The following is a 15,491-nucleotide window of genomic DNA, read 5'->3' as shown; positions in this document are numbered from 1 at the left end:
GTCTAACTAGAAGTGCACTGGATATAATTTTTTTGGTATTCGACTGGAGCCGCCGGATAGTAAAATAAGATATTAAGCCGCAGCCGGAGACCATACGTACATTTCTAGTAAAAAAAAAAAAGCTATATAATTTTTTTGGTATTCGACTGGAGCCGCCGGATAGTAAAATAAGATATTAAGCCGCAGCCGGAGACCATACGTACATTTCTAGTAAAAAAAAAAAAGCTATATACTGAACATTTTGCAAAACTTCGTAAAAGCATTCCTATGTTATACCTTTATTTTACTTTTTTTCTTCTCCTTATTGATTTAAACTATATTACTCATTGATGAATTAATGTTGATCAGCATTTATTTATAGATATTACAAACTAATATGTGTAACTTTTTTGTCAATCTACAATATAATACATGTATATTGTACTAATTAATAAGGTAAAGTGCAATTTGGGTAGTATTGTGTGTAGATGTATGTGTTCATGTATTTCAGACCATCAACTGTTCATCAGGATCGTGTTTTATATACCACAAAGCGCTTCCTGTCCTGGCGTCGATTCAGTATTAACAATGCAACCCCCTGTTTATAAAGAATATCGTTATGAAATCAAGACACACGACACAGTAGTACGATTGGAAGTTAACACTTAAGGACAAGTAATTCAGCAGTAATATCTATTTACAGTGTCAGTATGCTGTCTCAGAATGTTGAGTTTATCAAATCTGGCTTAAAAAATGGTTAACGTCTATCAATAAATTCAGTTTCAATGACTAAACAAATGAGGAGTAGGAGATGTTAGCTCTTCGTTTAAATAGCCTTGCTCGGTGTCTTTTACGCTAACATACACCAATCTGATCATTGTACTTTATCTACATCAAAATTAGTTACTGGCTTACTGAGCTATGAAATCTCGCGGTTTATGTAGCTAAAGTAAAGGTCACTCGTGTAGGTGTGTTCTATAGTCCAGCCACCCAATTGCGATTTATCTCCAAGTAAGCAAACTCGGTATCCATGTAGAGGTGTGGCTTGTAGTCAGCTCCGTAATTGAGTTTTTTCTTCATGTAAAACAGTGTCTTCAACCTTTTCATATTTTTTCCTTAAAAAAATCCGCCAGCCCCCCCCCCCCTCTAAGAAAACAGTTATTAAGAAGCGTGAGAAGGCAAATTTGAACAAAATGTCATTTATTTATTAATTTTTTATGCTGTCAATAACACTTATTTCGCATGGGAGATGACGATCTTCTTTTGCGAGCTTAGAGGAGAACGGCGTTACAGAGGTGCCCCCCTCCCCGTAAGCGATATAAGGATCTACTCAGGCGCCATTTCACCCTCACTGGCATAGAGGAAAGTACCTGGCAGCAGATGGCCTCTGAGAGAAATAGTTTCACAAAAGCTGCGGGACAAACATTTGAGACTCAAAGAAACGCCTTTATTAAAGACAGGCGCAAAAGACGGAAAGAAAACTTAAAATGACCGTCAGCGGACAACGGCTTTGTCGCCCAAAATTTTCAGGAAAATATGTAGGTCGCAACTGGGTTTGCGTAGATATGTGAAACATTGCACACAGCCTTAATCTTCGGAATCGAAGACATTGCCATTTTTATCATTATACAAAAATTTACGTCAAATAATTTGCAGGGATTAACACACAAATTAATCTCATTGTCATGACTTTCTTTCAAATCCTAAGAATAGTCCCTTTTTAAATTATTGAATACCGGTATTGTCAGAATTCATTTCTTGCTTTGCTTTGTCTTGACTTGGCTCATTAGGATCGTCACTTGATTACTTACAATTATTTATTAATTATTTATTATTATTATTTCAACTCCATGATACTTTAATACCGGTACTATAAGGATATCCAAAGGAGCACAAATAATGACATCAACTTCAATAGATATTTAATATACAAAACACCAGTCCAGGAAAACAGAAACAACTGACTACCAATTTCACTCTATCATACAGGAAAAAAAAACATCACATTCATGCCTGGGGAAAATAAACAAAGGGATATAACTCTTTCATACTTAAATAGTAACAAAGAAATAACACATTCACTCTCACCATACCTGCCCCTGACAAATATAAGAGCCTAATGTTTTTAATGATTTTAGGTTTAATTTTAAATTTAGTTTCATTTTTAATATCAAAATTAATATTGCTGAGTTCATTACAAAATGAAAGTAAGCTAATGAGAGTTTTGCGCCTCCTGCAGTCCGACAATATTAGAAATTTCACGCTTTAAATTAGCTAAAGCAAGGTGAAAGTCCCCTCTACTGGCTACATCTAGTCTATTTCTTTTCTTATTCTTTAAGTTTGTTGCGCACTAAATCTAGGTTAACCATGTAGGTTGATGGAAAAGCTAAAAAAAATTCCATTTTCGACCACAGTTTTGGAATTTTACTGAAACATTTAAGTGCAGCCTTCTCTCTCTTGTGCCTTATATGGTAACATTCCTTTTTCTGAGACATAATGTTGTAAATGTATTTTTTCCTGTAACTCATTTATTTATTTATTTACATCCTAGAATCGAATCATCATTTCTTCATAAAGCATTGTTAGGTGAATTGCATAGATATCGATGTCCTTAAGCAGTAATTTATTTGTTAACAAACAAGTTATGTGAGATTTAAAACTCTTTAAAATAGATTTAATATCTCGATAAAAGAGAAAATGATATAATAAATGAAAGTCAATTTCTTTCGTTGCAGTCGGAGGTTTCTTTTTAGCCTGCTTTAAGTCATCGCCAACCGTTGTTTCTCAAAAAATAAAATAATTCCAAAATGATATTTAAAAGCTTAACAAAACGAGCAATACCAAATCCCATTCGAAATCCAGCGAACTTCAGTTCACAACAGTTTCACATGTTGATCATCATTTGTTTCACAAAAGTTATTTTGGGCATGGGTTTGTATTTTATTTACACTTTTTAAAAAAAGATTAAAATAAAAATGAAATTACGGGCTAAAATTTTAACAAGAAATTGCCTTTGTATCATAACTCACAATGTGAAGAGTGGATAGCTCTGCTCTTTATTCTATATTACTTATGAAGCCATTGTAGCGTCCAACCACTGATGGTTCCCTATATGTCGTCATATTTCATCGCTAACAAAAACAGTCTTTTTGTGTCACAGATATGTTTTGAAAGATTTTTTTTTAGATTTAATCAATTTTCAGAAAATTGCATAAGATTTTTTAAAAAGCTATGCATTTTTATAGAGTCCACTAGAACATTTCCTGCTTTGCCGTTGTAGTTTCTTTTTTTTTGTAATATTGTTTGAATATTAGATTTGTACAATAGGGTTTGTTGAACTAGTCCGTTTCGTTTCTTTGATTAAAAAGTATTGGGCCGGAAGTGGCTTTTTTTCCTTATATATCTTTGCATTTTTCAGTTCTCTCTTTAAATTAAACTGACATTATTATGCTATAATTTTAAGTGTACCTGATAGAGAAAAAAATTCTGCACACAAAGACTGGTAGTTGGGATCAAACCCGATAGAGGCTATAAAAATAAAAGACCTGAAACTAGCGCGTAAAACTACACATTTACAGTACTTTATTTGATGAGTATTTTACCCAAGATCTGTGTTGTTTTTTTAGGACTAGCTTATTTCAAGTACCCGGCATTTTCCGATACACAATTTTCATACACAAAATAATTGTTGAAAAAAATTGTAGTGATTTTAAACTTTAAATGATTACTTAAAAAGGTGTTACTCTAATCAATTTTGAATAGGCCTATTATTTTGTTATGAATGTCACTGTCTATTTTGTGTCTGTTCTAGTTTCTTAAATTTTTCTTGTTTCGTTTTTCTCCAAATGGGTATGAAGCCATTGATTTCTCCAAGCAGCCTTTGTAAAATATTGGTCCTAAATAATGCTATGTTCATAAGAGAAAAATCACATGGCTGCATTATGATGTTAGTTCAATATATTTTATATTACTAGGTAACTAAAAATAACTGTATAAATAGACGTAAGTTTCATTTATTTCTCTTAGACAAAGTCATATGGCAAATTTTTGTTTATATCCTAATTCTAAAAAGGAATAATAATAATTATACAGTAAAAATAATCACTAAGTTTTTTTAATAGTTTTGAAAGTCTAACTGATAAGATTACAAAGAGAGTTTGTGTTTTTGCAGATGTAGGCTACACAAGCTATACTATGAGTCAGTCCATCTCTTCTAATTGTTTAGAAATGAGTGTAAAAATGTTGGCTTCGATATTTTTAGCCTGAATTTAAGAAGTTACAAACTTCAAACAACTCTTCCATAAAACTTTGTATTTAAAAAATAAATTTATCCAATGCTCGAAATCCTGCTTGTATACTTAGGCCCTATTTAAATCGATCAGGTATCAATGTATTAAGTAGCAATAACCCCGCAAAAAAAAAAATTAAATGAAAGAAGATTGAGATATACATATACTTTTGTGACGGTACGCACCGGTACGGGGTACCCGCACCTTTTTTCAATGTCGTGAAAAATGATTACTTTTCTTGTAATTCAACGTTAATTGTTAATTTATTATTAGTTGAAAGTTAGGCAATCTATCACTGAGTACCGGCACCTATTTTTTATTTTTACAAAAAAAAAGCACTTTATATACTTTCAGCCGACATGCCGTATTATTAACAACACCTATATGTGAACTTCTCAAACATCTAGAGTCTTAGACAGTCATTATTTTAGACTAGATTTAAGTAGAGTCTAGACCTAGATCTAGTAGGCCTATTACTATAAAAAAAAAAAATAATAATAATCAGTCATTATAGACATCATTCGCAATTTTATTATTAGGCATAGGCATTGAAAAGTAAATCTATTAATAAACTATAATAGATCTAAGTCTAAGTACTAACTAACTAAAAACTATAGGCATAGCATAGGCTAGACTCGGCAATTTAGTCTCAAGATAGAATCTATACTATTACTAGATCTATTCGATTTTTATATATAGATCTAGGCTAGAATTATATTATAGATCTAAATATACTAATGGAGAGATGATATGCGGTGTTAGCTATTAGCGTTGCACAAGAAACAAACCTGGGTTTTTCTAAACTCTAATACTTGGTATGTAATAGTAAAACAGCACCTACCTAAAGGGGGAGCTTTTTTTTAAATTCTAAAATATATATGCTGTACGCGCGTTTATGCTTAGAGTAAGGGTTTACTGGTCGTTAGGGTTATAGATTGGAAAACCCTTAAGTTCCCACTCGAAAGTTCTGGATCCGCTAGTGTTACATATCCTAGAAATCAAACTAGAAATCAAAAACCTATATTTATTGTAGTATATATAGGTCTGTGGTTGTATTTTATATAACCTTCGTAACTTATTCTATAGAGAAATGACTTTTGTAATTTCTTTTACTGAAAATTGGGCTATTCGCGTCCGACACATATATAATTTTTATGTTCAGCAACAAACCCTATTGTTCATGAATATTCTTAAATTATTTTTGGATATTGCTATATGTTCGTGAAGCCAATTTGGTTTCATCTCATCTGAAAAAGCAATCATTCAAAGTAGAACATTGGACTACTTTTTATCTAGTGGCAACTCACTAAAACTCATGTAAAATACTTCTTTACATACCAGGGAGGATATCAGTGCGGTGGTGCGGCCCGCACGGTACATCAAGTGATGAGGGGCATCAAACTGAGCACAAAATTTCTCAATAAAAACCCCACACATTGTACATACGGTACATAAACTACTGTATTTGATTTTTAAAAATATGTATTTTGCCACTCTGTTAATATTGTGGGCGCTGCTCAAGATTGATAAGTCTGGCTGGCGCTCTAAAATATATATACTCATACTACTAGCTTAGATGGAGAAACTGTCTTCTCTGGTTAAAATAGTTGACGGCAGTGATCAAAGGGTCCTGAAGGTAAAAATCTGATAATGAAATGAATCTTGGATATCATTCCTTTTCTCTCAAAGCAGAATCTGGGCATTACAAACCAGTTGAAGAAGAATTGTAAAGACCAAATCTCTGAAGTAGGCGGATTGTTAGTTGCCAAGCAGTCTTAATTTTCTCATCTATTTAACGGGTAAACGACAATGATCATCAATTCGAGACTGCGCACCTGTTTGAAATCTTGAATTTAAAAAAAAATAAATAAAAAGATATCAGCTAGAATGCCACTAGATGATTCAGTTCTAAATATTCGTGATGCCCATTGAACACCAGATTCTGCTTTGATAGAAAAAGAATGATGTCAAAGATTCTCTTCAGCATTATCAGATTTTTACATATCATATTTTTATTATTGTTATTATAGCTTTTATATAGCGCTACTTTCATGCTTATAGCATGCTCAGAGCGCTTTTGGTCCAATCTTTTTTGTGGAAGATGGTGTGGACCGGTGGGGGGGGGAGGGGGTAGCTAGGAGTTAGTTTTCCGTGCTGCCTTTAGGCGCTCAGTAAACACAACTCTGCCCGAGTCGGGTGTCGAACCTCGAGCCCCCTTCTAGTTAGCCAAGCCAAGCCAAGTTCAAGCGTACTTAGCCTCTCGACCACGCTTCCCACATATTTCTGACAATGCGGTAAGTGTGGCTTTATGCGAGCGAAGTTTTCAGACTTAATTAAGTTGATCAATCAGCGCTGCGTTTCACTAACTAGGCCATTGGTGGAAACAGATTTCGATAAAATTATTGATAGTTTTGCGACCTAGAAAGCTCGTAATATATATTTGTAGTATATTTTGTTAACGTATAATAACGTATTTTCGCTGTTTTATATCCGAGGGTTTTATATCATGAGGAGATGCCGCACTGGGCATCAAACACCCTAGCTACGCCACTGATTCGTATCAACACTTTGTGAATGTTTTTGTTTTAAAAAAAAGGTTAAATTATTCTATTTGAATGTCAGCTTAATTTTTTTTTTAAATTAACATTTACATATCAATATATTAGGATATGTAACACTAGCGGATCCAGAACTTTCGAGTGGGTTTTCCAATCTATAACCCTAACGACCAGTAAACCCTTACTCTAAGCATAAACGCGCGTACAGCATATATATTTATATATATTTTAGAATTTTAAAAAAAGCTCCCCTTTAGGTAGGTGCTGTTTTACTGAGACCCACAACAAACAGGGTTGTGGCGGATGTCAGGTGGCGGCCCACAACTAAGGGTCTGACAAGGCGTGGTAGCACGACCATGTCCAGACTTAGGATTGGCCACACCTGCTGAAGAGAGAGGAGCCCCCACTTTATGAGTACTGTGTTTTATCTTAAAATTATTTTGTGCAAAAGATAAATATATTTATAGCTATAAGCAAGTGTAATAATTTTTTTCGAATATAATGTTAGAGCTCTTTTTTCATGCTACTGAAAATATATAATTTTCTCACATAGTAAATGTAAATGCTTTTCCTCCTGGATAATAAAGATTATTATTTTTATAAAATAACAAGTACAGAAGCATTAATATAGAAGCTCTTTAATATCATTCAATAAATTACATAATCTACTGCTAGGAATGAAAAAATAGTGCAATATGTTTGCTACACAGAAAGATCTAAAATTATGTCTAATATTACAGAGTAACTAATTCTTTACAAATATAAATATAAATACAAATATATAACACAATGATTTCAAATTTTAAAAACTGCATCTTAATATTACATAGCATTCTAACTAGCAGTGCCTTAAAAGCTATTAAACGATTATTTATTACAAAACAATACACTTGAGCACTATTTTTATTGGCTCACACTCTCTCTCTCTCTCTCTCTCATTCCCATTCACAACTTTTGTGCATAAGATAAATGGTTTAAAATCATTTGTTTCTATGACCAAAACTTTGAAAGTTCATGTTAACATAACAAAAAAATATTTAAAAAACTTTTTTTTCGCTCACTATCAAGAAATCTTGAGTCCATAGGTGTAATGGACCAGTAAGGCCAACATATTATAATTTTGTTATAGCAAGGTATGGTAGTTAGCCTCATTGAATGCTTTAGAGGAATAAAAAAAAATCATATATATTTGCTCATGATGATCTAAGCTTTTTGATCCAATCAGACCTATTAGATTGGTTTCAAAGTCTTGCTCCAATGGAGAAAGGACCTTACGTTTATCTGATTTGTTTATTGTGACTCTACTTATCATGTTTTCTAGCATTATACATGTGATGCTATCTGTCCAATGGCTGTGTGAAGCGTCTAGTGTGGTAGCTTAACTTGTTGCCACCGCTGGCTAGCATCTGTGAAAGGGGAGCAATTTTGTAAGTCTCTCTTGCCAGTACATAGCCTCTCCACAGCAAGTCCTATGCAGTACCTCCTCGTGGTGGCAGATGGAAACTGAGGCTGCGAAGCCTCAGGCTAAACTGCAAGGGTCTCGGAGGAGGTTTGGCCCCAAGATGTGAGGCAGGCATGGCCCGTTGGCGTGCGGACACGCCCTGTTGCCCACAAACCAAACCCCTAGCTATAGGTCAATAGCCGCACTGCATTGTGTGTGTGTCCCTGTAAGGTCTAAGGCTAAGGGAGTAAACCCTAACAGAAAATCCGGTCCTGGAGCCCCGTAGGCGGGGGGACAGTAGTAAGACTACTGCTCTCTGGCAAACTCCTGCAGCCACCTGTCCCCAAATTGTGATGGCTCGCTATCCCTTTGGACCCGGTCAGTATGGAAGAGAGGCGTGTGCTGACAGCACTCGCAAATTTACCGCCCAGGCTTTCCCCCAGCAAATGGAGAGGTCACTCCATCTCTGACAGTAATGTCTTTGAAAAAACACGGAGAGTGGTAGTTACCGGTGATAAGTTCCTAGCCGATTGGCGTAAGCTGGAACGCCAGGGACCACTCTTGACGGTAGGAGGGGCTTTTTAGCCTCAATGGATAGCTACTGCCTGCCTTAAGCCGAGCAGCCCTTGGACAATAAAGTGCTATCCCGCCACAGCTTGCCGCACCACTGGGTGCTTGGTGCTAAGACAAAATCAAAAAGCAAGCTGCTCACCCGCACCTGCAAATAAAATCAAAAGAAAACCCTCAACATTAATGCGTTTAGCAAGCTGGAACATACGGACAATGTGTCCCGGCTTCAATACTGACCCTGAACTCGTCACCGACATGCGACAAACAGCTATCATCGACAGAGAACTCAGCAGACTAAACATTGATGTGGCCTACCTGCAAGAAACCAGACTGGCAGACAGTGGATCTCTTACAGAAAGCAACTATACATTCTACTGGCAAGGAAAACCAGAACAAAGCCCTAGAATACATGGCGTCGGCTTCGCAATAAGAAACAGTCTCGTCCCCTGCATTGCAATGTTTCCCATTGGCAATGAAAGAGTGGTAGTTACCGGTGATAAGTTCCTAGCCGATTGGCGTAAGCTGGAACGCCAGGGACCACTCTTGACGGTAATTAATATAATCTGTGCTTACTCACCAACCCTTGCTGCACCGGAAGAGGACAAAGACAGATTCTTTCAAGCTCTAGAGGACGTAATTAAAAGTATTCCAAAGTCCGAGCACCTCTATATAAATGGAGACTTTAATGCCCGTGTTGGTGATGGAAATGATGCATGGCCAAAATGCTTGGGACCTCATGGTGTTGGCAAATTAAATGACAATGGCCAAAGGCTACTCGAGTTCTGTAGCTCTCATGAACTGTGTGTAACAAATAAATTTTTCTCTGGCAAGGAACGCCATAAAGTCTCTTGGCAGCACCCACGCTCAAAAAGGTGGCACCAGCTTGACCTCTGCATCACCCGAAGGATGGATCTGAAAAGTGTCATCCACACCCGTTCATACCATAGTGCGGACTGCAACTCAGACCACTCACTAGTGCTAAGCAAAATCAAGCTACTTCTCAAGAAGGCTTACACTTCCACTCAACCCAGATCTAGGCGAATGTAGGTGACCCAGAGAAGTGTGCACTCTTTGGCGAGCTCCTGAACAGTTCAATCCCCTCCTTAAGTGATGAAGAAGACATCTGTATCAGATGGGAGAAATTAAGAGATGTAATCTACAGTTCGGCAATCACCGCCTTTGGACCTCAAAAACGCAAAAATGTAGACTGGTTTGAGGCGAATCTAGCACATATGGAACCTTGCATCGAGAAAAAACGATCTGCACACCTCGCTCACAAGACAAAGCCTAATCCAAAATCTTTGGAGGCCTTCAAAAGTGCTAATAAAGAGGCGAAACAAATGGTTAGAAAATGTGCTAACAACTTTTGGAGGGATACCTGCAACAGAATCCAAGACAGTCTCCACTCAGGAAATAGCAAAGCTCTATTTGATGTCATTAAAGCGGCCCTGGGTGTCTAAGCCTGCCCCCCTTCTATCCAAATCAGGAGAAAAAATTACAGATCAAACCAAGCAGCTAGAACGATGGACAGAACACTACCTCGAAGTCTATGCCACACAGAATACAGTAGACTCTACCAGATCTTCCAGTACTGGAATGCCTAGATGAGCTTCCGAGCCTTAGTGACCTCAAAAAAGCAATTAACTGCTTAAAAAATAGAAAATCTCCTGGGAGCGATGGTATCCCAGTGGAAGTAGTGAAAGTCAACGAATCACTCCTGCTCCCTGAACTCTATATTCTCCTCTGCCGCTGTTGGGAAACAGGTCATGTCCCACAGGACATGCGTGCCGCAACTATAGTCACAATATACAAGAACAAAGGGGATCGGAGTGACTGCAACAACTATAGGGGTATCTCTCTCCTCAGTATAGTGGGCAAAATCTTTGCTAGAGTGGCACTATCCAGGCTGCAAGTGATAGCTTCTAGAGTCTACCCAGAGTCTCAGTGTGGATTCAGGAGTGGTAGATCCACTATAGACATGATATCTTCTCTACGACTACTGCAGGAGAAATTCAGAGAGAGAGAGACAGACCCCTTTACATTGTTTTTGTTGATCTGACTAAAGCTTTTGACATGGTCAGCAGAAGTGGCCTTTTCAAACTCCTGAGGAAAATAGGTTGCCCTCCCAAACTACTGAAGTTAATTGAGTGTTTTCACGAGGAAACTAAATGTACTGTCAAATTCAATGGAGCCCAATCAGCACCTTTTGAGGTTTGCAGTGGTGTCAAGCAGGGATGTGTGCTCGCACCTACTTTGTTTGGCATATTCTTCTCCTGTCTACTGCATTATGCGTACGGCGACATAAACAAAGGTGTGTTTCTCCATACAAGATCCTCTGGAAAACTATTTAATGTATCAAGGCTGCGGGCAAAAACCAAGTTTAGGAAGCTACTCGTCAGGGAACTCCTGTATGCTGATGATGCAGCTATTGTGGCTGATTCTGATATTCAGCTACAGTCCATGGTTGACAAACTATCTGCTGCTTGCCAGAAGTTCGGCTTAAACATCAGTCAAAGCAAGACTAAGATACTTGTCTAAAACACAAACACTGCACCTCAAGTAAGCATTAATGGCCAACCACTAGAAGTTGTTGATCACTTTTGTTACCTTGGCTCCATCATATCCAACAACACTCTACTGGATAAAGACATAAACAACAGGATAGCCAAGGCAATGGCCACCATGTCACGGTTGCAGAAAAGAGTCTGGGACAACATATTGCTGACTAGCAGTACTAAAGCCCTAGTCTACCGGACCTGTGTGTTGAGCACCTTGCTGTACGGAAGTGAAACATGGTCAACCTACTCATGGCAGGAAAAAAAGCTGAATGTCTTCCACCTCCGATGCCTAAGGCGGATCTTTAAAATAAGGTGGCAAGATAAGATAACCAATGAGGAAGTGCTACATAGAGCAGGATGCCAGGACATCCGCTCTGTTATCAGCAGCAGACGCCTTGGCTGGCTTGGCCACGTTCGTAGAATGCCAGTAGGTCGACTTCCACAGGACATCCTGTATGGCGATCTAATAGAAGGCAGGAGAGCCGCTGGTCGCCCACTTTTACGTTATACGGATGTATGCAAACGCGACATGAAGCTCTTCAAAATCGACACTGGCAACTGGGAAGAGGTGGCACTGGACAGATCCACATGGAGAGAGAGCATAAAGGAAGGGTCACAGATTGCAGATGTCATACACAACAGAAGCAGAAAGAAGGGTGAAAATGCAATGGTGCCTGGTGATTATATATGCCCAACCTGCGATCGCAGCTGTGTATCAAGGATTGGCCTCTTTAGTCACACAAGAAGTTGCAAAGGGAAAAGATCGTCTCTCGAGACGTAAATTGCCACAGACATGTGATGCTGGTGAATGATACTGTTTGTAGTTTCTTGGATCAGATTTATCTCCTTGTTTGAATAAAAGGAGTGACATTAGCTTTGTTCCAGTCACTTGGTACTCTACCTGGATCAAGTGAAACTTAAAAAAGTAGCCTGAACACTGATGTTAGCTTGTTGCTTACTTCCTTTAATTATATAGGTGCAATGCTATAAGGCAGGGGTGGGTAAATTACGGACCGCGGGCCACATGCGGCCCGCCGAAATGTTTTATGCGGCCCGCGAAACAATAAATAAATCAAGCGTGCCCACACATTACATATATAAAAATGCAAATATATTAAAATAAATAATTGTAAATATCTATAAAAGTTATTGAAACTCTTGATTCTGATCACTTATAATGAAAAAGCTACAGAAACATTGTCTCCAAACGTCCTTCTATAAAGTATGAAGTAAACGAAGATTATATTTAACAGCAATATTTCGATAAATTCAGTAAAAGACATAAGCCCAGGCCAGTATTTATTCAATGCTATGAAGAACTGTGTAGAAAGAGTTGGGTTGGCTTGTACAAGATGGCAAAGGTAACAACTGATGGAGATTTGACTGAGAAAAACATCCTTTTTAATAAAATAAAGAAAATGTCCCAACCATAAACTAGTAACTGGAAAGTTTACACAAAGATATATTAAATTAAAAAATATTGGTAGCCTACGAGAATAATTAGATTTACACACAGGGCCGTCCATAGGCATAATCAAAGAATGCAGCTGCCAAGGTCCATGAGTAATGGGTCCTCGCATATGACTTCTATTTTGCTAGTTTAGAGAAGGAATAGCGAAACTTATATTCAATGCTATTGTTCGAAGTACACTAGGTCTTTAATAAATTGCATAATTTTAATTTTTCCCTTTATTTTGTATTTTTCTATTTTATTGGTGGCCACCAAATTCACTTCGCCTATGGCCTCCAATTATCCATGGCCGGCCCCGACTGGCAGTTCCGAAAGGTACGTGAAGATTTGGAATTAAAACATTCTGATGTTCGGTAACACAGTAGCACTCGCTGGCCAATCATTAGATTAATATGGAATGTCAAAGAAGAAATCGTAAGGTTCCTTGAAGGTCATTGACTGGGACTTTGTGACTAATATTTCTAATGAAGAGTGGAAGACAGACTTCATGTTTATTCATCGGAACCATTGCAATTTGTTGTTTGCACATGAAATGTACATGCATCTTAAATCTTTTCAAACAAAGCTATTCCATTTCTTGAGGCCAGCAAAAGAAATAAAAGGTGAAAGGTGAAATTATTTCTAGTGAAATGGTTGAAAAGTACAAGACATTCCTTGATTGTGAAATTTTAAAGCAAATTTTAAGACGTCAAAAACTTAAAACCAATAGCCGCAGCTCACCGTTTAATGCAGAAGCTGATTCAGCTCCAGATGACATACCTCCAAGCAACTTATGACCTGAAAGAGAAGTTCCAGTCAGTTCTTTCGAGGGAGTTTCATTTGTGCCAGAAGCTGTATATCCACACTTTAAGAAACTTAAACTTTCACATTTTATGGAACCACATTCATCTTTGAACAAGCTTTTCTTTTTGTTTGAAAATTAGCAAGTGTTAGAACAGGGCCCTGCTTATTGAAGTTAATTTGACAGCAGTCACAAGAAATACAACAACTAATAAGCTAGTTACATGGTTCTGGAACATTATGCACGAGAGTAAACAGTTATATACTTCATACATTTTTGGTGAAATGTTGGATGTAAATAGACAATGACAAAATAAATATATATGCGGCCCGCCTAGTCCCCAAATGTTATTAATGCGGCCCTCGATTGAAAAAAGTTGCCCACCCCTGCAATAAGGTCTAGAAGCTTTATAAGGATTTATGTTAGATAATAGTTTTGCATCCATTTTTAGCGGTCCCCGTAAGGGGAAAAAGCCGCTATTAGGTTTGTGCAAAATGTCCGTCTGTCACACTCAGATCTCGAAAACTAGAAAAGATATGAAAAATATTATTTCACCATTAAATGCGGCTTGAAAAGTTTAGGTGCAACGGCTACTTTTGGTTTTCTAAAAGCAAACCGTTTAATTTATAAAATTAATTATGCAAGCGATTTATTTCATAAAAATACACCAATTCTAAAACAATAACGTAAATGTAAGGGAGGCAATGTTACACTATGCTAACAAAGACGCACAGCCTGTGCATATTTTCAGTATCGCTAAGTCAAATATTTTTATAAAATGTACTAGAAATATTTACAACAAATATAAATATTAATTAATGGTGTTTTTTTCTGGTCAACTAGCTGCTAAAATTAAAAGAAAACATTTATGTTTGTTTACAAAGGCTAAGAATGCACTTTGTATGTAAATATCACGCACATTTTTTAAAATGGACTTTTTATGCAGCGACTTTCGTGTAGTAGCGTAAAGCCCGGCCTTGACACGGTGCTAAACCAATTTCTTAAACTTTTTTAAAAAATCAGATTTTATTTATTTTTTGTTTAGTGCCCTCATCAGAATAAAAAAGGTTTATTTTTGTGCGGTTTGTCTGTCTGTAGGTCTGTCCGTCACGATTAGATAAAAAACAACAACTCTAAAAGCTATTGAAAATCTGATTTACCCTTTAATGTTCCTCCCGTAACATCTCAATAGTTTTAAGTATCTAAAATTGATTGTTCCGGATTTTTGTGTGCAATACCAACGCCAACAAATGTTTGTTTGTTTATATTACATTTTATTTCCATGTTTAAACGTTGCAAAAACACATTATCAATAATATGTTGTTCCGTTTTTTATGTAAATAGCATATTAATGCTAAATCAAAATCTCTATACTGACTTATATTTCATTAAGTGTAAAAATGTTCCGGATATTGTTTTATAAAAAATGAATTATGCCTTATGATTGTTTGAAATCGCATAATTGACTAATATTACACGTATATTATTTGACAATGCGTCACTATAATTTGATTATCGATATCAAATTGTTCCATATTTTCATCTTTAAACAAATTTTAAAAATATCGACAATAGGTTGTTCAGGGCTTTAAAAAAAAAGTAATTTACTAGAATTGATTACTGAAAATCACTTTTTAGACATTTAATTTTCTTGCTGAAACATATTATAAAAGTTTAGTAATGGATAAAGAATGTTCCGGATTTTGTTTTGAAAAGAAATCGACTTACATTAATTACATTTTCTTACAAATCGTCGCCAGAAATTTCCGAATTTATTTAAAAATCTATTAACGCCAAATAACTGTTTGAACTCCCTCTTCTTATTAATAAACAAATAATCTTCT

Source organism: Biomphalaria glabrata, chromosome 3 (assembly GCF_947242115.1).
Source record: "Biomphalaria glabrata chromosome 3, xgBioGlab47.1, whole genome shotgun sequence".
Classification (NCBI taxonomy): domain Eukaryota; kingdom Metazoa; phylum Mollusca; class Gastropoda; family Planorbidae; genus Biomphalaria; species Biomphalaria glabrata.
This window is presented reverse-complemented; position numbering follows the sequence as displayed.